This window comes from Chenopodium quinoa, unplaced genomic scaffold, assembly GCF_001683475.1.
Source record: "Chenopodium quinoa cultivar QQ74 unplaced genomic scaffold, ASM168347v1, whole genome shotgun sequence".
NCBI classification, from domain to species: domain Eukaryota; kingdom Viridiplantae; phylum Streptophyta; class Magnoliopsida; order Caryophyllales; family Amaranthaceae; genus Chenopodium; species Chenopodium quinoa.
This window is the reverse complement of record NW_018744939.1, coordinates 597,989-618,910: the sequence shown is the minus strand read 5'-3', so window position 1 is coordinate 618,910 and position 20,922 is coordinate 597,989.

Genomic DNA, 20,922 nt, shown 5'->3' with positions numbered 1-20,922 from the left:
CGCTGGCAGCGGGCCTCAAGCCGCTACCAGCGGCTCCACCAGCTTCCCCGAGTTTTTTTTTCCCCTTATTTCCCCTTTTCCAACTCCAACTTCATTATTTCTTCCCTCAACCCCAATTCACATAAACCCTTACTCCTTTTCTTCTCCTTCTCTCTACTCATTCATTCCCCTACTCCAATTATACCAAATTCCTACCAATTTCCCTTTCCCAAATCTTCATCTTTCATCAAATTCTCAATTCCCATCACAATTTCACCTAAGGTTTACCATTTTTCTTGATTTCAATTGTGAAATTGAGTTGGTTGTGTGGAATTGCAAGCTTAATTTATTTTCATTGAAGGTGAAGGTGAAGGTGCAAGTGAACATATTCCTTTTTATAGCCATGGGTAGAGACAACAAGAGGTCTAAAGCATCATCTCCATCAAGACCCCCAAGGGGCAAGAAGCAAGGTGCTTCTTCTAGTCAAGGTGAGGCACTTCCATTGCCTCGAGGGGATGGATTCATGGGTGTGCGGTTGAATTCCAAGGAGAAGGGGATATGGACTAAGCTTCAACAACCACGACGAACGGTGCAATGCACCAAGTTTTTTGACTTAGAAGCTTTGCAAGAGCTAGGCATGGAGGAAGTAGTGCGGCTCTTGCTGCGGAAAGTGGGTCTGGAGAATTTCATGACCAAATGCGCCCCCACCTATGTCAGGTATACCTATGAATTCCTTTCAACTCTTACTAAAGGACGTGATCAAATATCCTTTAATTTGAATAATAGGAATTATGTTGTGTCTTATGATGATATGCGAATGGCATTTGGTTGGGATGCACCCCCATTGGTGAACCATTGGGGTGATTATAGCACGTACTCGTCCCGAACATTTTGGAGGGCTATAACTGGTTGTGAAGTTGACCCTCATGGTGATCATAGCTTCAAGATCACTCACCCATGCCTTAGACTCGTTCATAGGTTTATTTCGTCCACCATACTATGTCAAGGAGAAGCTACTAAGGTTCCCAAGGCTACATTATCTTATTTGTGGGCGATGACCCCTGAGGGTGTCGGCACCCCCAATTGGGTCGATATTTTTGTAGATAGCTGTGTGAAAGTGCGGTCAAATTCAAGTGGCCACATTAGCATGGGTGGTATGGTCTCCCTGCTCGCTTGTTATTTAAATGTTCCACCCCCCGCAGATCTTGTGCCAGTAGATTCGACGTACCTAACTTATAACATCATGACTCTGGTCAAGATTGGTTTGTTATCGCGTTCCCCCGTCGTCGGTAGTTATTTCTGGCTATATGGGCCACAGGGCCTGAACTATTTGAGAATTCCTCGTCCCGAGGGACGAGCTTTGCCTTATGGCCCTGCCATCACAGACTTTTTCCTTGCGCCCGACCCGGATGTTGCCCCCTATTTGGGAGATGCCGAAGTAATAATTGAGAACATGGGAGAGGAGAATCCCGATGTTCATATGGGCGGAGAGTTTGTTGATGAGGATGGGGGTGAGGATGCTGCTGGAGTGCAGCATGATGATTGGCCTCACTGGAGGGCTGATGTAGATGATAGACTAGAGGAGGTGTGCGATGGGATGCAAGAGCTGCTTGCATATCAGAGAAGCATGAGTCGGTTTTATACCGCTCAATATCCACAGTATGAGCCCCCAACTGAGGCGTTCATGGATCACCTGGCATCCCGTGCTTTGCGTCGTTCCGAGAGGCGTGCTTCTCGGGGTGATGCCAGCTCTTCTGGCTCTGGAGGTCCCTCTCATTGAGATGGTAACGATTTTCTTCCTTTTCCCTTACTTTTGGTTTCATTGTAGTTGTTCTTGCATCGAGGACAATGCCTCATTTAAGTAGGGGGGAAGCTTTTCATTGCATATTTTTGAAATTTTGTATAGTTATCTTGATTCCATGATTTGTATAACTATCTTAATTGTGGTTCAATGAAAAAAAAAATGCAAAAAGAAAAAGAAAAAAGAAATAAAATTGAAAAAAAAAGAAAGAAAAAGAAACCCGCTAAGCCGAAAACCTGAAAAGGCGGCTTAGGCAAAAATGGGGGCCCGGTTAGGTTGAAAACCCGAAAGGGCGACCTAAGCAAAAAAGTGGCTAATGAGTGGGTGAGAAAGTGAGATTTGGAAAAAGATGAGAGGCTAGGATGAAAACCCGAAAGGGCTCCTAGGCAAAATGAGAGAAGAGAGAGAAAAATTCGTGAATTTGCGCATCTATTTGCCGGAGTCGGTGTCATAAGGGGAGGAGAAATATGGAGGTGTCGGGTAGGTCTCATCTTGATGTTTTCGGGAGATAGTTGAAGTTCGGGAGAAGTGTTGATCATGCTTAGAAAGCTAGAGTTATTTTTCTTGACTTTTGAGTGTGGAAGTGTTTTCTTTTGTGGACTTTTGGTTTAGTTGAGTCTTGTTTGCCCAATTTTATCAAAAGTTTCGTGTGGTAGGATAGTTGAGAATATCTATGCTCTTGGCTATGTGCTTGTTGTTCTAGGTTGGTTTTGGGGGATGAGTTGAATGTAAAAAAAAATGAAAAAGGGAGTTTGTAAAGTGAGAAGGCGGTTAGTTGGTGGTTGCTAGGATGTCTTCTTGAGTTTGAATGCGTAGAGCTTGTTCGGTTCCGCCATCTTCTGTTTTGAACCTTAATGGGGAGATGTGTTCTATTCTCTAAGTTTACTCGAGGGCGAGTAAAGGTTCAAGTATGGGGGAATTTGATAAGCCGTCTTATCAAGGGTTGAGAGAAGAGTTTTAGGGTGTGTTTTGATGTTGTGCATGAGTTTTTAATAGCTTTTGTGAGTTTCGGGCAGTGATCTCACTTGTGTGCAAAAGCCGGGATTTATAGGTGTTAGTGAGTGAGTTCGGGAACTAATGAGGAGGATTATAGAGTATGGACCTTAGCTCGTGATTTGAGAAGCGTGATGGAGCTTGGAAGAGCAAGGGAGAAAGCTTGAGTAAAGGTGAAGCAAAGCTAGAAGAAAGAGCAAAGAAGACAACAGAAGACAGCAGAACCGCTGCCAGGGCCGCTGGCAGCTGGCCAGAGCCGCTGGCAGCGGGTTAGCCAGAGAGGACGAAGTGTTTTGCTGCTTTAGCCGCTGCCAGCGGGTCCCGAGCAGCTGGCAGCGGGTCTTCCAGATTTCGGGGCCTGTTTTGGTTATTTTTCAGCAGTTTGCTTTGTCTTGGCTCGTGTTTTGTATTTATTTATTATTTTTATTATTGTTTTATATTATTTAAGTATGGAAACATATATATAGTCTTTTTTTATGAAGAGTAAAAGGAGATTAATTAGGAGAATTAAGGGAGAGAGAAGTAAAAGTTTTCTAGGGTTCTTGGCAAATTTCAGAAATCTTTGTTTTTGAATTAGAATCCATGGAAGCTTAATCTTCCGGATTCTTGGTTAAAGATTGAAGCTTTTGGCTACGAATTGTGAGATTTCTCTTCTCTTTATTATCTATTGAATGTTTATTATTCCTTTGAATTATTTCATGATTTGCTTTAATCAATTGCTAGGTTAGAATTGTTAGATTCGCTTGCATCTAATTAATCTTTCCAAAGTAGCAACTTTGGGTTATGAATGCACGCTTTTGATTGATAACTTAAAGAGGGAATAATATTATTGAAGAAATTAGACCGCTTGTGTTAATTTATTCAATCCTTGTTGATTTCTCCGTTTATGTTCTTCTTGTGGATGATTTAGAGCGCTTGTCTTAAATTATACATTAGAAAGGGTTAGAAAGGAGCGCTTTGCTATTTCTAACTAGCTTATGAGAATTTAGAATTTAGAATTCTACAACAAGGTGTTCAATAGTGTTTGATTGAAGAGGCTTCTATGATCAATTTGTATGTTCAATTGTGGATTTCGCATAACCAAGACCGTTATTCTCATTGATCGCATACTATTTACGTTCATTGTTTTGATTTAGTTTAATTGTCACCATTGCTTGTCAAAACCCCCTTGTTACTTAGATTACTACGTTCCTAGAGTAATTCCACTTAGGTTTGCAGTTATTAGTCCCTTCTTCCCTGTGGATTCGAACTCGACTCCCCTAACTACGTTTATTTGCAGTTAGCTTAGTTGTGATATTTTTGGTTGCATACGACTGAGGCACACCACAAATCCATCTAACTGCCCTTCTTCCCTAACAATTGTCAAATAGAGCAAACCACAAGAGCATATAGAATTCAAGCCTAGTGCTCACACACTCAACTCTCATTTATGTGGCGAGCAAAAGATGTACTCGATCTTTCTCCAACCAACCCCTTTATATGAACAATGCCCTCCAAACTTACAGTCTCGTGTGTATAAAAGGAGGTACGCTCAACCTACTAGTCGACTCGAAATATGTCAAATAATAACTTGCATTGATAAACAACACTTTCACGTTCATACAACTCTATGCACAAAGGTCGGAAGGTCTTTAAAGCTTGTAATGTAAGGCTAGGGTATAGGGTAGGAATCATTTGGGAACAAGTGATAGAAAAGCTATGCTTAAGGGAGCAAATCCTAGTAAAACCCATGATCAAAATAAATAATGATCAACATCTCCTACATAACCAACTCTAACAAAAATCCACCAAATACAACTCCAAACAATATAAATAATCCCAACTCTTACAATTTCACTCATAAGATATAATAATAAAGAACTGGAGTGAATAAACAAACTTTATTTTCGAAACTTAAATTTTTCATTGAAACTCAACTTCTAAATTTTTTTTCTTTCTTTTGATCAACCTCTAACTAGAACATTTGAACATTAAACAATTTTTTTTCTTTTGCTCTTTTTTTTCTATTGAAGTTCACCTATTTTTTCACTTTTTTTTTTCTTGAACTTCTCTTTTTTTTTCATAACATCATGCTTTATTTTTTTTTCTCAAGAAAATATAACTTCCAAACTCATAAAAAATAAACATGATCAAGAATAAAATAACTTCTCAAAACCTACCCAAATTGTGCAAATAATAAGCACACTACAAACTCCCTCACCTCACTTACTAATAGCTCCCCCAAGCCAAGCTTGGGACTAGTAACCAATGGGGCAAATTGGCTTGTAACGTGGCTAATAAACAATAAAAAGTCAAGACAACAACATGGGTAGCAAGAAGGGAACAAATGTATTTAAAGTCATCTTAAGGCTACCTAAAAGAACAAAGGCCTTAGTCCTCCACAATATGCATAATAATGAGTCATACAAACATTACTTACAGTTGCAAACCAATACTCAAATTCCTTGACATACTAGGAACTAAAGCACATTCCTAACCAAATCAACTAGTCAAGCACTATATTCACAAGTAATTGGGCAAAATTGAAGCATATTAAGGTTTTAAGACAATCAAACATCAAATCATGATCAACTAATCCACAATATTTATCATCAATAACCAAGAATCAAAATAATTTCGAAATATTTTCATCAAGGGGCACAGGGAAGCATGATTTATAATTCATTGGAATGTATTTTTGGATTTTTTTTTATTTTTGAAAGCAATAAAACTAACCTAAGAAAGAAATAAAATCTATACTAAGCACACCAAAAGAAAAGAAAAGAAAATAAAATAAAATAAAAAGAGAGAGTGAAAGATATACCATATGACACGAGAACCTCCCCCCAAGCTAAATTAGACAATGTCCTCATTGTCTTAAAGGGAAGCTATTAGTCAAGGTGACTACTCTTCATCATCACCACATCAATGTCACCAAAGCCTCAAGGATTGCAATACATCTCTTTGGAACAAAATTGGGCAAGAAAGAAACAAAGTGTTAGTGGGAAAAGTCTAAATTTGAGTCAGGTTCACTATTCCGATCATAACTTTTGATATATAAGTGATAATGCAGTGATTCTAATTGGGTTGGAAACTAGACTTGATGAGCCTTTCAATGATAGGTCACACGCCAAAATTCGATAAGAAACACAAAAGTTACGGCCTGTCGAAGTTGACAAAGTTTGCTGACGCGTACGCGCGCCCGATCGGGCCCGTGCTACTGATTTGACGGGGCAACTTGTTGCTGCTAATTGCCCCGGGATTCCTTTAGCCCTTCGATCTTTTCTCAACTTTTCTAGTCATCTCTGCACAAAATCACACTCCCACAAATATAAGATATACTCTCCTCTATCTCTCTAAAACAAAACAAAAAGAAAACACACAAAATTAAATAAAAAAAAAACTAAAAAAAAAAGCAACAAAATACGGGTTGCCTCCCGCAAAGCGCTAGTTTATCAAGGTCCCGCTCGACCATACTCCTCTTATCAATCGGAGGAATTCAACGCCTTGAGTAACTTATCAAACGCTCCTGCAAACATTTCATTAAGCACTATATAGGGCTTAATTGCAAGCACATTAATCCCTACAAAGAAAAGGTTAGGAGCACATAAAGATAACTCAAGGTAGAAGAAAAAATCAAAAGAGAGAGAGATGAAAATACACCACAACCTTCTACTTCCTCCGTTAAAAATTTAGAATTAATAGAACGAACATGGAGGTAGTCATTATCTTTATCATCCAATAATGACTTGAAAATTTTACCCTTACGAATAACCTCATCATCAACAAAGGAATTTTCAACCACCGTTTCTACAAATAATGATTTTTCAATCACCGATTCGTCAACCAGTGATTTTTCAACCACCAACTCTATAACGGGTGATTCTTCTTCCTCAATAACATTCATATTATTATAGTGTCCGTAAACTTTTTCATCAAGAGCCTTCCATTAACTTTCATTAGCAACTAGTCGTTTCCGAATATGATCATATGTATATGGAAAGACACTAAAATCATTCGGAGCACGCACAAAAAACTCACCATAAGGGCATTCAGGATTTTCATGACAAAGACGTTGACAACTACAGTAGTTAGGTGCTGCATAAAAATTATGTAATTCTTTTAGTGACGTAAGCATGGATATTTTCAACTCATAAAAAAATAATTAAAAATAAAAAAAATTTAAAATAATCTAGACTCTAATAATAATTGGAAATAAAAATAAAACTGTTTCCCCGGCAATGGCGCCAATTTTTGACAGGGTAAAGTCGTATCTCCTAATCAAAAGTAATTCCTAAATCCTCTAACTAATGTAGATAGGGAAGTAGGGTCGAATCCACAAATAAACGAGTATTTCTATTCCTAATTAATTAATATAATCTAGATTATAAAGTAACCAAAATATAATGATCGAAGGAAACTAAACTACGAAGAGTAAAAGTTGGAAAGAATAAAAGTAGGAGGAAAAAAAATGAATAAAAGGCCTAGGGCATAGGTTCACCAATAAATAATATTCCAGGCCAAAACATAATAATCAATCATCAATGCATACATTATTCAGATCATAAAGGGATTTCGCTACGTATTACAATCACACAATTAATTTACCGGTATTAAATCTCATCTCTCGAATCTCGACTTAACCATTTATAAATTAACCTGCCTATTGAAACTAGACCTGAACATTAATTCTCATCTGTCGAATCTCGAATCAATATTGTCAAACTCATGCATAAAAGATCTGCGCAAATCTAGTCACAGAGCATTAAATCAATCAATAGGAAATTAATCTAGCATTGATAATCAACATCAATAAATTACCCCTTCATATTATTTATGGATCCTCACAAACCCTAGAAATAAAACCACTCACACATTATAAAAACTAAACTAATCAAGGCAATAAAACAAGACATGATCAAAAGAATAAAATAAAGTAAATAACTAAGATTAAGAGAAGAGAAATCGTTACCAAAGACATATGGAATTAAGAATAAAGTTAAGAACAAAGTATAAGAGAGAGAAAACTAATCTAAAAGCTAAGTAGAGAGAGAAAATCTAAAAAATAATTAAGAAAGAGTAAAAGATGATACTAAACTCGTTTTAAGGAAAAGTATTTATACTCAGTAAGAATCCTAAACTAAAACAAACTTAAATGACGCTAATCGTCTCCTAACAATGACACGCGCCCGATCGGGCGCGCCTTTTTCCTCTCAAGTATGAATCTCGCGCCCGGCCGGGCGCGAGTTCGGGCGCCAGCTTTTGCTTCCCTCGCCCGGCCGGGCGCGCCTCTGGGAGCCAGCCTCTTTGGCCGGGTGGCTCTCTTGGGCCACTATTTGGACTCCGATTGGGCTTCAATTCTTCGGGCCAATCTGGATTTCCTCTTCAGGTCTTGAATACTTGGTCCAAATGCCCCAGTATCACATATACCGAGCCCTTAATCACCGGTTCGATGGCTCTAACCGGCCCTGGGCTATAGAAACTGGCGTGCTTCTCCAATGCTCGTAATTGCTCCATAATATCTTGGGAAAATGCTCCGAAAGTGTAAATCCCTGCAAAAGTCAACCAAATCTACGAAAACACTAGAAAATACCAATTAGTAATAAAAGTGGCTCTAAAGAGCCAAAAACACTACTAAATATGGCCAAGGGACGGGGGTAAAATACTAAATAAAATAGACACATCAGTTAGTTGTTAATATTCTCTCTTACCTTCGTCTTCGACCTAGCTTAGGCGCATAATTGAAAGTGCTTGAACATTACCTTCCTTTGGGTTCGACCCTTGACTTGCCTCTATACTCGTATTAGGATTTTTTAAGTGTTTATAAATTTAGTTTGACCGAGGGAGGATTAGATAACGACCTAGTTTTCCCCTCGTCAAGAGGTCATATCTCCCCTTTTTCAATTATCAACAAGCTTGATCATCAAATCATTCTATTCTCCTTTTTTAGCCTAAACACTAGCCTCCCTATTATTTCATAATACTTCCCCTAAGCACTCCAAGGAGTCCATACAATACCCAAAGCTCTATACTTAAGCCAAGGCGTGAAAGGTATAATTAACTGAGGGTTTAGACCAAATCAAATCTATTTTTTATTTAATTTAATTGTTTCAATTTGATTTATATTTTAATTGAAGTTACTAACAGTTTATTCATGATGTAAGAATTCAAGGAAACGTGGAAAGTGAGTAATTAATCACTTAATTACTCTTATTTCTATTCTTGTTGCTAGTATCATGATTAGGTTTATTTACATTTGATTTGACTAACGATATTATTGTTAAATTGCTTCCAATATTAATGTTTGTTCTATTATTTATTGATCACCATATTGCATGTTTAAAGGGAATATGTTATTGAAAATCACGCCTAATAAGATAATTTGGACAACCGGTTTAAGTTCCTTTTTAATCTTGTTATTAATTCAAGTGATCATAATATTTTAGAATTATATGTTGCATTAATATTAAACCAATTGAGCCTAATAATAGATTGGAGAAAATTGAATATTTTGTTTGCATGCCTTTGAGATCGCAGGAATCAATTTTCACTATAAGAATTGAGTAGAGGCCGATACAGGCAAATGTGACTCCATGACTCACTTCGTACCATCATCCCCGATACTCCTTTTGTGGTTCCGAACCATATGGAGTTAGTAATCTCATGGATTATGAATAGTGATTAGGGGATTTTTCCCCACCAATCACCATCGGACAAGTGGACCAATCAGGTTCCGCCATGTGTCCGTCACATGGGCCAATAGGAGCCTGCCACGTGTCAAGCAATGATCCGTCCACTATGGACCAATTACGACACGACACATGTCCTTCCCATGACACCTGGGATAACCGGTCACCTAGGCCCAACTTCCGAGGGAAGCCCAATCAGCCCAAGGTTAACCTAAACCTAGATTGGCACGTTTCCCGAGGTTATAAATACCTCCCTTAATCCTCATTAAGGGGGATTACGCAAAAAACGCAGATTACACACATTAAACTCTCTCACCTAGAGAGACCCAATCACTTTAATTTCCGCACTAATTACTCCTTAATCAAGTACTAACTTGACCGTCGGAGGCGGATCTCCAATCATCCGGAGCATCCGTTTGTTTTGCAGGTACAGGCGTCCGGTTCCAGTCTCGGAATTGTAACTCTCCCGCAGGACATCAGAAAACCCCGAAACATCTTGGCGCCGTCTGTGGGGAGAGTACTTCTGAGATGGCATCCACGTTTGTACCGGCTCCTGAAGAGAGGCGTCCCCTAGACGACCCTCAAGTTCAGTCGGACCACGATACTGAGAATGAATTTGAAGTTGAAGCTCACACAGCTTCAGACGGGACCCTAAGGGCCCGACGTACCCGTCATACCGAAAGAAGGGAACGGGAACATCTTCAAACTGGAAGCGAGCCAGCAGGCGCACCGCCTGTTTGGCAGCAGCCGACTGATGGGTCTGCTCCCATCACAAGGAACGAACTCATGACCTTCATGAGGGACTTCAAGGGAGAAATTCAAGAGTTGATCAACAAGAAGCCGCCTGCTCTGGACAAGGAGCAGTCGGCTAAGAAACCCTCCACTTCACGAAAGAGGAAGCCAGTTCAAGGGCGAGAGGCGACCCCTCATCCTAAATCTAGGAAGTAGGAGCCACCTGCCCTTGATTTCTCAAAATACCGTTTTCCTACTCTAGGAAATAGGAAACCTGTTCGTCATATTCAGGCGGACGAGTCGAGAAAAACATACACAGACGCTCGTCTACTGCTAGAGCAGAAGAAGAGTGACCGATTGTCAGAGTCGACCTCTACTTCAAACTTCCAAGACAGTCTGTGAAATACCTCGATGAGGCATACTCAGTCGTATCATGAGAGTCAGTCAGGCGGCACCTCCCGTCAGTCCGGTTATCATAGCGACCAGGCGGTACCAAACTTACCGTTTGTACCGCAACAACAGTATCTTTTACAGCCACCTCCGTTTGGTGGACAAGCAGCAAAAAACGTCCAACCTATGGACTGGCAGCTACGATTGCTTAGACTTGGCGAACAGCCGTCGGCCTTCTCTAAGGAAATTACTGAAGCCGCTCAGCCGGCCAAAGTGAAAAATGTATTAGTAGGCGCTTATGACGGCACTACTAACCTAGAAGACCATCTGATGGCATTCACCAACCTGCTGTACCTTCAAGGGTTAGATGATCCCACTTGGTGCAAGTGTTTCCCAGCGACTCTCAAAGGAATCGCACAACAATGGTTCGGCAACCTGCCGACTGGTTGTGTAAATAACTTCAAGACGCTTGCTTACATATTCACCTCCAACTTCGCCATGAACATCCCTGCGAAGAAGACGACCCTTGATTTAGGAACAATTCAGCAGGGCGAGAAGGAAGGGCTTCGTTCTTACATCAGGCGGTTTAACCTGATGAGAATAAAGATTCAAGGGTTACCGGATGAAGTAGCCTATACTGACTTTTTCAGAGGTCTCAAAGACGGGTCGACCTTCAAATTTGATTTGGTCCGAAAGAGGGTGGCGACTCTTCAAGAGGCCTTGATTGAAGCGGAAGCTTATATACAGGCGATTGATCTTTGTAGTACGGTAAAACAGTCAGACGGGAGAAGGTCCGACAAAAGAGAAGGACGACAGAAACAGTCGTCAAACAAAGACGAGAAGAGAAAAGAGGTCTGGGCGGCTGATTCCTCTAAACAGCAGGCCCAAAAAAATAAAAAAGAATTCAAACCATACTCCCCAAAGTATGCGTTTAACAAGGATAACCAATTTATCCTAAAGGAAATCAAGGGACGGATCTCAATTGAGAAGCCGGTCCCCATGAAGGGTTCTGCAAACAACCGGAACCAAGAAAAATTCTGTGATTATCATGAAGATGTTGGTCATCACACCAATGAATGCATCAGTCTCATGCGGTATCTGGACCGCCTGGCTGAGCAAGGTGATCTTGACACTTATGTCAAGAAATCTACGGGGAACACTTCCTCGAAAAAGCAGTCGGCCAAAAAGAATCAGCAGGCCGACAGTTCAGATACAGATGATGCAGTCGTCTACACCATTGCAGGCGACTTCTCAGGAGGCGGCCCCACTATTAGGGGCAACAAAGACAATATCAGACGGTTAGATGTAAATTCCGTTCACCAAGAACGACCCTCTAAATATTTCATTCCTGAGATTGTCATCACTAAAGAAGATCTAGGAGGGGTAAGAGGGCCGCATGACGACCCTATCGTTATTGAATGTAAAGTGGCCAACCAGAGAGTTGGCCGAATCCTCATAGATACCGGAAGCTCCTCAGATCTCATCAGTAGCAAATGTCTGTCGAAACTAAAATATCAGACTGATTGCATACATCCGGCATCCCACCCTTTAGTAGGGTTTGGAGGAGGAGTCGTCCACCCAGTTGGATGAGTGGATTTACCCATCCGCCTGGGTGAAAAAGGGGAAGGACGACACATGGTAGTCCGGTTCCTGGTAGTAGAAGAACTCTCGGCCTACAACCTGATTATGGGACGACCAACCCTGAATAATTCCAAGGCTGTTATAATCCCATCTCTTATGTTGCTCAAGTTTGAGAGGGATAATGGAACAGTCGGGTCCCTAAGGGGAGATCAGAGGATGGCCCAAGAGTGCTATCTCTCGGATATCAAGCCCAGTGTTATGGCCACTATGTCGAGCGGTGGAAAAATAGACCTTGACAATGTCAAGGAAAGTGCGCCTGTTCAAGAAGCAGGCGGCAAGAAGAGAAAGGCATCCCAGACAGGGGCCGCAAGAAAAGACAGAAAATAGCAATCATTGGAAGAGGAGCGGTCGGATGAATTCCGCCCTCAGCCAGCTGGTGAGCATACGGACCTGATGTTAGATGACTCGCGTCCTGACAGAACAATCAAGGTTGGGACGACTGCTCTAAGGGACCTGGGTGACGATTTTCACAAACTATTGAAAGAATACAAGGACATCTTTGCATTCAAAGTCCATGAAATGCCAGGCATTAGTCCTGATTTGGCGGTACATAAACTGGCCGTGGATCCAAAAAGAAGCCGGTACGGCAGAAGAAGCGGAACCATGGCGAAGAAAGAAGTCAGGCGGCAGCCGCCGAAGTTAAAAAATTACTTGATGCAGGGTTCATTCGGCAATGTTACTTCCCAGACTGGGTTGCAAATGTGGTGCTTGTTAAAAAGCCGAATGGCACCTGGCGAATGTGTGTAGACTACACAGACTTAAACAAGGCGTGCCCCAAAGACAGTTACCCTCTGCCTAAAATTGATAACCTGGTCGACTCAACAGCCGACCATGCTTTGATGAGCTTTATGGACGCCTACTCTGGTTTCCATCAAATTCCTTTATGGGAGAAAGATCAGGAGAAGACAGCCTTCGTCACTGATCAAGGGTTATACTGTTACACGGTCATGCCGTTTGGTCTTAAGAATGCCCCGGCCACTTTCCAGCGAATGATAAACACTGTGTTCTTTGATCAGATTGGGAGAAATGTCGAGGCATATATTGATGATATGATTGTCAAGTCTAAACTTCAGAAAGATCATCTGTTGGACCTCCGAGAAACTTTCGCCACACTCAGGCGGCACCATGTCATGCTCAATCCCAAGAAATGTGTCTTTGGAGTTGAGTCTGGGAAATTTCTTGGATTCCTTATCAATCAGAGAGGAATAGAGGCGAACCCTGAGAAGGTGCAGGCGGTCATCGACATGCAGTCGCCTCGTACCGTCCGAGAGGTTCTGAAGTTAACAGGTTGTCTGGCGGCTTTGGGAATATTTCTAAGCCGATCAGGCGACAAATGCCTATAATTTTCCCAGGCAATTAAGAAAAAGGCAAGGTTTGAATGGGGGCGGATGCTGAGGCGGCCTTCCAGAAATTGAAAGTTCACTTGCATTCCTTGCCAAGACTGGTCAGCCCTTTACCCAGAGAAGTACTCTACATGTATTTGGCCGTCTCTGATCATGCGTTAAGCGTTGTTCTCCTTGCTGAAAGAGACGGCTGTCAGCTCCCGGTCTACTTTGTCAGTCATGTACTGAAAAATGCCGAGTTGAGGTATCCCTTAGTGGAGAAATTTGGTCTTGCACTCTTCACGGCTGTTAAAAAATTGAAGCCCTACTTTTTGGCACATGCAGTCGCCGTGTATACAGACCAACCTATCAAGCGGCCACTGACCATCATGGAGTCGTTAGGCCGAATGATCAAATGGGCCATAGAAATACAGAGCCTCGAAGTTACCTTCGAGCCTAGAAAAGCAGTGAAGGGGCAAGCCTTTGCTAACTTTATTGTTGAGATGACTCGTCCTCCTGACTCTCAAGTTACAGACCAAGTCTGGAGGGTATATGTGGACGGAAGCTCTACTTCAAATGGTTGTGGAGCAGGCGTCATATGTCAGTCGCCAGAGGGCGACAGGTACGAGTATGCTCTACGCTTCAGTTTTCAGGCCTCAAACAATGAGGCAGAATATGAAGCTTTACTAGCCGGAATCCGCATGTGCAAGGCGGCAGGGGCAAGAAAAATAGACGCCTGTTCCGATTCACAATTGATAGTGAGTCAGTACAATGGCGAATACGAAGCAACCCATCCGGCCATGATCAAGTATTTACAGGCGGTCCGACAAGCAGTCGGCTCCCTTGAGGATTTCCATCTGACCAAAGTGCCGAGATCAGAAAACAATCAGACGGATGCACTGTCAAAATTAGCATCATCCGCCTCCTGCGATACTCCTCGAACTGTTTTTTGGGAAGTAATGGAGAAGAGAAGCATCGAGGAAGACCCTATTGGAATCCTAGATAGAAGCTCAACCTGGATGGATCCAATCAGGGCATATCTGACAAACGGTACCCTGCCGGATGATCATCAACAGGCGGTAGCAGTGAAAAAACGAGCAACCAGTTTTGAATTAATAAAGGGAGAACTTCACAAAAGGGGGTACCTTCAACCCTTCTTAAAGTGTGTTACTCCAGAAAAGGGACGAGAGATACTAGACGATCTTCACTCTGGTTACTGTGCTTCCCATATAGGCGGTAGGACGCTTGCTCAACGGGCAAGGCGGCAGGGCTACTTTTGGCCTACTTTAGAAGCAGATGCAAGGGAGATGGTGAAAAAATGTGACAAGTGCCAAAGGTTTGGCAAGCTAATTCACCGCCCGGCTATTGACCTCACTACCATTCATAGCCCACTACCGTTTGCTAAGTGGGGCATGGATATTCTGGGTCCATATATGCCTGCTACAGGCGGAAGGAGGTACATACTTGTTGCCGTCGACTACTTCACTAAATGGGTAGAGGCGGAGGCTATAAAGGGAATCAAGACGAAGGATGTAATTTCATTCATTTGGAAAAATGTCATCACTCGGTTCGGGGTTCCCATGTCTATGGTTTTTGATAATGGTCCCCAGTTTGAGACGCCTGTTCTCAAAAGCTGGTTGGGTGACAAAGGTTTTGCACACTACTTTGCATCTGTCGGCCGTCCACAAGCAAACGGCCAGGTAGAAGCCTTTAATAAAATCATCTCAGACGGTCTCAAGAAAAAGGTTGAACGAGCAGGCGGCCTATGGGCGGATGAATTACCACATGTTCTCTGGGCCATTAGGACGACTGAAAAAGGGGCGACTGGAGAAACTCCATTCCTCCTAACTTATGGTGCGGAAGCTGTTCTTCCAATAGAACACTACGAGCCGACTCTTCAAGTAATGCTATATGACGAAGAGGCAAACTGGGAAGCCATGCGCCTGGCATTAGACTCACTTCCTGAAAGGAGGGGCAATGCTGTCTTACGCCATGAAATTTACCGCCTGAGAATGACTAGATCATACAACAAAAAAGTACACAGGCGTCCACTCAAAGTGGGGGACTTTGTACTTAGAAAAATGGAAGCAGTTGGAAGGGCTAATGAGTCTGGCAAACTAACTCCCAACTGGGAAGGACCCTACCGAATCTGTGAAGAGGTCAGGGACGGTACCTACCGTCTGGGAACACCAGACGGACAACCGTTGCCTCGAACTTGGAATGTAGATAATCTTAAGAAATATTTCTTTTGAATGATGTAAATAGTCAAGGGCTACTTAATAAAAGTTTGCATACTTAATATTCAATTTTGTACTAAGAGGGGCATGCCGTCTGTACCTTTACAGTCGGCTACTCTCCATTGAGTATTTTACTCTATCTTCAGAGGGGCATGCCGCCTGTACCTTTACAGTCGGCTACTCTCCATTAAATATTTTACTCTCACCATAGGGGCATGCCGTCTGGATATATAGTCGGCTACTCTCCATAGAAGAGGGCCGACTGGTTCCAAAGCACACAGCTACCCCCCTTACACTTAGCTAAAAATGATCAGGGCCTGGCCGACCCTGTGCCTAAATAGGCGGCTACCCTTCTCTTACTTAGCACCTATGTTCACCAAGAACTAACCAAGGCCACAAGCCGAATGATCAGTCCAGGCGCCAAGCCAACTGATCCAACCTTTAAACTAATACGACCTGTCCCAACATCATAGCAGGCGTCCGGCGGCATCCCTCCGGATGAAATTCGTCGCAGAGAGCAGCTCCCTTTTGGGTGGAACATTGCTCTATAAACTAATTACACGGCACCTATACGACTGTCCCCAAGGGCAACCACGTAGCCGTTTGTGAGACAAGGATAACTCTATCACTAACCAAACCAGTGGTAGCAGTTGACATCTGAGTCAGATGACCGCCTGTATTACTTGGGATAAATGCAGGGGGTACCTCTTGAGTTAATAGCCAACAAACATTGGCGAATCAAAAGGTTCAGTCGGCCTCCGCCGCCTGGTACCTTTACTAATCAAGCAGGAGTGACGGCGACTGAGTAACACCAAAGTTAACTCATAGTCACTCTCTCAAACTTAGTATGGAGCCTAAAAGGTATGAGTCGTCCGCCTGTTTTAGCAAACAGGGGCTCTCAACCACTACTCCTGCTAGGTTAACAACCTATGAGTTAAAAGCCAACAAACATTGGCGATTAAAGGGGAACAACCGGTACCCACCGCTTGATGCCTCTACTACTCAGTTACTTGGAGTCTAGGTAACAATCATGTTTACTTGGTCACTCCTTAAAAATTTAGTATGAAACTAAAAAGGTGTTCATACAGCACCTGTTCACACTAGATTAAATATGGCGGGGAACGGTCGGCCTAGACGGCCTTAAGTCTCTAGCCTAAAAACATGACAAGTAGAAAACCACTTTCCTACTTAGTTAATTTTACAAAGGACAGGACCGCCTGCCTAAAGGGGATCCAGTCTTTAAAATGGTTCGAATACCGATTGAATAAATGGCCGACTGATCGTCTAGCCTGGAAACAGACAACCAGTCGTCCAGGGGCATAGGCGGCGTGACTAACTATCCGTACCTGTCTGCAACTATCGGCCATGTAAAACAGTCGGTATAGTGTACAATTGGATATCAGAATAATTCAATACTTGAACAAATTTGAAGCAAAACAAAAAAATTCATTAAAAAGAAGCCGGTCATTAAAGACCGGAAAAATATTCAGAGCCCCAGCCCCCTGGCCGGGTAAATACAAACAAACGGCACGCAGGCCGTGGAAAGAAGACATAAAGCTTAAGAAGGGGGCAAATCTTCAATATTAGCAGCTGCCGCCTGGTCAGCACTCTTCTTGCTGGACTCGGCTTCAGCTGCATCCTTCTTTGATGCATTACCCCCAAGCGGCACAAGCGCCACTACCGGCTCCTCCTCCTCCTCCAACGCCTCTTCCTCAGCAGCCGCCAGGATCTCTTGATTATATCTATCAGAACACTGGCAGTACGTTTTTTCCCATGAGGCAAAGTCGGCATTGGGGAAGAGGCAGCCCCAGGTCATGCGCTGGATTTGAGCAGAGTCTTCCATCATCTCCCGGACCAGCTCTTTCTTTTCTTGTTCGGCCTTTTCCGAGAACTCCTGAGTAAGACTCTTCTCCTGGGTCACCAGGCGTACCTTTACGCTCGCCAATGATTTCTCCAAGGTTTCGTATGAGGACATCTTTTGGCGAAGAGGTCTCAGCTCGGCTTTGAGGTTGTTGATGGTCGTCTCCAGCTCGCTATTCCTCTTCTGGGCCGCCTCTAACTGAGCCCGGATAACGGCGGTAGCCTGCGCCTGATAATAAAGAATATCAATGGTCAAAACTTCATTTTGGGCAATTTGAAACATTGCCTTATCACAGTCAGAGGCGGCCATAGCTTTTGCAGCCTTTACCTCTTTGTTCTTCCGGTCAAGCGGCTTGCGAAGGCCGTTCACTCGGAGCAGGGCCTAAGTAAAAAGGGGAACAGGCGTCAGTTTCCAAACAAAAAAGAAAACAGGCGTCCTGGAATTCAAATACTAAAAAATATGCTAAGTATACCTCAGCAAGGACCCCTGCAATCCCGTCTAGGTCAAGGGTCCCGACACCCCTGACCGCCTCCCTTTCAGCTGGAGGAACGACCTTGATCATAGACTTGGCCACCTCGACCAAGTCAGGCTCCTGAGGGCCGGCTGCATCAAGTATAAACAAACGGGTTAAACCTAGTAAAGAAGGGAGCAAGTTTAAAATTTACAAGGATAATTTCATACTTCTAGGTGGCCCAGCTGGAGTTTTAGAAGAAGTGGCCGGCTGCTTCTTAGCCGCCACATGTTTCCTGGCAGAACCAGGAGAGCTCGCAACAGTCGTCCTCCGGGCCTTGGGGTCCGGCTGTTGGGAAGAAGAAGCTCTTGGAGCGCCCGTCTAAAAAAGAAGAAAAGAGTCAGTATATGCATAAACACAACTCCAAAGAGAGGGTGAAAGGTTCGAAGCCCACCAAGGGTGCCCCTTTGTTGGGGGAGTCGGTTGAAGACTGTTGCATGATGGAGGCCCGCAACATGGGCGCCGCAGCCTTGGAGGCGGTAATTTTGCTCATGGCGTCCGGTGCAAAAACAAATAGCAAAGTTAATAAAAGTCATAACAAGAAATGCACGGAACAATAGAGTATTCGACAGGCCGGCTACCTCTTGAGCACCGACTGCTGAGGCCACAGGCGGCCAAAAAGTACTCGTCGTAGAGCCATTTGAAGCTCGGGACGCAGTGCAGGGGTACTTGCTCTCGTACCCCTGAAGTAGAGTTCACCTTCGACTCTACTTTGAAGAGTCCTTTATCTAGGATCTCTTTTTTAGCCTTGGGGGGAACAGGCGGCATGCTGCGGCCGCCTGCAAGAGGACGAGTCCGAAGAGGACGACTCATCCCCTCTCCCGGAGGGGCCCGCCTCCTCACCTTTAAAAGGAGTAGAAGAGAATGTAGAATTGTCAACTGTAAAATGGGAAGGGGTCACTTTGACTCCTCCCTCAGAACTGCCGGCTTTCAAGCCGCTTTGTTTCATTTCCACATCTGGCGCCTGGTCAGATGTTTCACTAATCGGCACCCTGTGGGAGGAGCCGTCTGAGTTTGAAATCCTGGCAGTCTTTTTTGTTCTGGCCATCATGCTCTGCATAGACACAGATACAGTCGGACTTTGTATAAAGGGCAAAGATGGGTCCAGAAAAGGGCAGGCGACACTCCTAGTCCTAGATTCAGCCGTCCCCGGTGACCGGCTGATCACTAACCTAGGTCGTGTCGTGTGCTTCCGTGGTGCCATTTCAAAAAAAGAATAAAGTAAAGAGAAAATTAAGAGTAAGAGAACCGACGGTTACCTGAACGAGTGACGATTGATGAAGTTCTGAAAATCCTTTGCAGTCGGCTTGTCAGAGCACGCGGTAGGCAGAAAGGGTCCAAAATGTCAGAGCAAGTTCAGGGGTCCGAATGTTCTCTCAAAGTTTTCAAGTGTGAAAATGACCGAAGTCAACACTCCTTTATATAGGCGAAGTGAGAAGGCGAAGGGTCACTTCCAGAATTCAAAATTTTGGCGGGAGAATCTCTCGGCCTCTCGCCGAGTGACACCTGTAGCAGGCCGTCGCCTGTTACAGGGCGATACTTGTCACAGGTAACACGTGACCAGTCACGTGCCACCTGTGAGGGGCAAATGATTAGGGGATTTTTCCCCACTAATCACCATCTGACAAGTGGACCAATCAGGTTCCGCCATGTGTCCGTCACATGGGCCAATAGGAGCCTGCCACGTGTCAAGCAATGATCCGTCTACTATGGACCAATTACGACACGACACGTGTCCTTCCCATGACACCTGGGATAACCGGTCACCTAGGCCCAACTTCCGAGGGAAGCCCAATCAGCCCAAGGTTAACCTAAACCTAGATTGGCACGTTTCCCGAGGTTATAAATACCTCCCTTAATCCTCATTAAGGGGGATTACGCAAAAAACGCAGATTACACACATTAAACTCTCTCACCTAGAGAGACCCAATCACTTTAATTTCCGCACTAATTACTCCTTAATCAAGTACTAACTTGACCGTCGGAGGCGGATCTCCAATCATCCGGAGCATCCGTTTGTTTTGCAGGTACAAGCGTCCGGTTCCAGTCTGGGAATTGTAACTCTCCCGCAGGACATCAGAAAACCCCGAAACAAATAGGGTGTAACCTTCACGGGTTAATTGTTGTTGCGTTAAATGATCTGTGAACGGTTTACAAGTTCCTTAAAAAACTTGTTGGCGGCTCCCTACTTTCCTTGTCCCTGATCGTATTATGTCAATTCCCAATTCCTATGAGTTCCAAGCATATTCACACATGATTTACGTAGGCGCAATTCGAACGACGCCTACAATAGTGGATAAAGAAAATTGATTTTGGCATATCATAATTTGATTTTAGTACACCCTATGTGATATTACAGTTTTTTATACTCATATCACAACGAGGTGTGCCAATATCAATGAAGGGTGTGCCAAAATCAATATACGCAAATAAAAGCAACAATTGCCACTACGGATACGGGTCCTCAAAATTTTCATCTGACTGATCCGGGTGGGATCTGGGTCCTGCTGGAAAAAACGAATCTGGGTCCGAGTCTAACTCCTAGACCCGGACCCGGATTGGTGAATCCGTTTTATAAATTCATTAAAAAAACTTAAATTTCTAATAGTCACAAAGACTCACAACATTCGGTCCAACCCATATCTGAAACCGATACAATTTACAAATCCTAAATTTCTCTCTCTAGCCAATTTCCATTCTCCACTACTCTCCATCCTGCACTCCCTGTCAAATCGGCGATGAAAGAAAAGACACCAAGGACTTCTCCAATCGCGAGCCAACCTCTGT